The sequence below is a fragment of the Cyprinodon variegatus genome, unplaced genomic scaffold, assembly GCF_000732505.1.
Source record: "Cyprinodon variegatus isolate N-32 unplaced genomic scaffold, C_variegatus-1.0 Scaffold198, whole genome shotgun sequence".
Lineage (NCBI taxonomy): Eukaryota > Metazoa > Chordata > Actinopteri > Cyprinodontiformes > Cyprinodontidae > Cyprinodon > Cyprinodon variegatus.
In genome coordinates this window covers 533,340-535,122 of record NW_015150651.1, presented here as the reverse complement: position 1 = coordinate 535,122, position 1,783 = coordinate 533,340, and the positions used below count along the sequence as shown (strand labels likewise).

Sequence of the window (1,783 nt, the reverse complement as noted above, 5' to 3'; positions counted from 1 at the left end):
CATCAGTACGTTTGACTGAGAGGTACTCATCGTTGTAGCTAGGACCTTTAAATGTGTCAACCCTGGAGGCAAAATTTTAGCTTTTTCTTTTTTGAATGACAAACACTCCTTTAAAACGTGAGTTGATTAACTTTTGTTGTCTTGAATAACAAGGTGAGGACACCTGAGCTGATGCAGCAGAAAGCAGAGCGACCTGTTCAGCCAGGCATGAGCATTGGTGGAAACAAACCTTTAACTGCACCACGCCGCCCTGTCCTGATGGTCTGGTTTATCCTTCCTCAGATAACATCACACTCATAATATCTACCTTTCAAACAGGCAGACATGAGCAACAGGGAAACTTACACAGCATCTCATTGGAGCATAGCGCACATACCAGAAGCAATCACTAGCAGACCATCTGACCACACCAGCCAGGACAGAGACAAGCACAGTTAAGAATGACTTCCAGCTTTAATTTCTCCTTCTCTTTCTATATTAAATGAATTGTCTGCTCTGCTGACACCATTAAAAGCAAACAGCTACTTAACAGAGCAGTGGCTGCCCTGCTGAGGGACTGTTTTCACAACACACTCCATGTAAAGTCATAATATTTCTCAAGTGGAGTTATGTGGGTTTTGTGGATGGGGCTCAAACAGACTTCCACAAGTAGGATCCCAGATGGGAGTGAGCTGGAAGCCCCCAGATGGAGATGAGGGGAAATCTGGAGAGTCACTCAGGGCTGTAAACAAGCAGCTTCACTTGAAAAAGCCAATAGGAAATATGTTTCATCTCATTTAATGTGTTTCTATAAAACAATGCAAGAAATACATCACTCAACCCAATAAAAAGGGGAGAAAAAAAAACAAGCTTGTTTGTTATCGCGAGAAGACAGAAAACAAACTTAGCAGAAAGTCTGTTATTATGAAAGAAATGGTGGGAAAGTTAAAGAAAAGCAGATATCCAGGCTGACTGGTTCAGACTCCACCTAAACAGCTTCCTCAGTCCGCCTCATTATCCTCCACAGCTGGAACTGCTTCTACTACAATAAAAACAGCTCTACTTTATTTTATTTTATTAAAAACTGCCACAACATTTACTCACCAGTTCATTTTGAAACTTATTCTAGCTACTTTTTCACAAAGTTAATAACTTTAAATTTGAATTAAGGGAGTCTACACTGTTTTTCGTACTAAATGTACGTAAAGAAGATAAAGATGATTATGAACCAGCGGTGGAGCTAAAGCTAGTCCGCTAGCGACGGTTATAGAAGTTTTCCAGGCAGGAAACCTTCCCAGTTTGCTCCTAGAGGTCCAGCCCTGGCAGACAGCAGCCATCCTCTGTCTGCCGGGGCTGGGTGGGGAGAGAGCCGCCACGGAATGCAGAGAGGGACGGTTGGTTACCAGTCAGGGATAATATGGTAAAAGAAAGCTGCTACTCACGGTATGGGTGCTCCTGAAGCTCCGGACAGCGTTCAGTTTGCGGTGCAGCCTCCTCCACGTAGAGACAAAAGTAGACACAGAAAAATGTCACCGCCCTGATCATGACCTCATTGCACATGGTATGGAAGGCCGATAGTGGCAAAAATTTTAACCCCAACCAGGGCTGCGTTTACACCATTACTACTACTACAGCCATTCAAGGACGGAAAAAAAAACATGGAATAAAAAAAAAAAAAAAAAAATATGAAACATACAAATATAAGAGAAAATATAGCTAATTAATAAGAAAAAAACACGGAAATTTAGGGAAATTAAGAAATTTGCAAGATTCAAATATGGACGCTTGATATACGCAGGGGCGG

General features: G+C 42.0%; 1 protein-coding gene across 1 annotated transcript in view; it reads right to left on the bottom strand.

Moving 5' to 3' along the window:
- LOC107087894 (plastin-3-like) overlaps window positions 1-1,555 on the bottom strand; it is a 32,329-nt gene extending 30,774 nt beyond the window's left edge. Inside the window, exon 1 of the mRNA XM_015379724.1 lies at window positions 1,422-1,555. The gene's annotated coding sequence lies outside the window, so the exon portion shown is untranslated. The remainder of the gene's footprint in view (window positions 1-1,421) is intronic.
- Window positions 1,556-1,783: the final 228 nt, after the last annotated feature.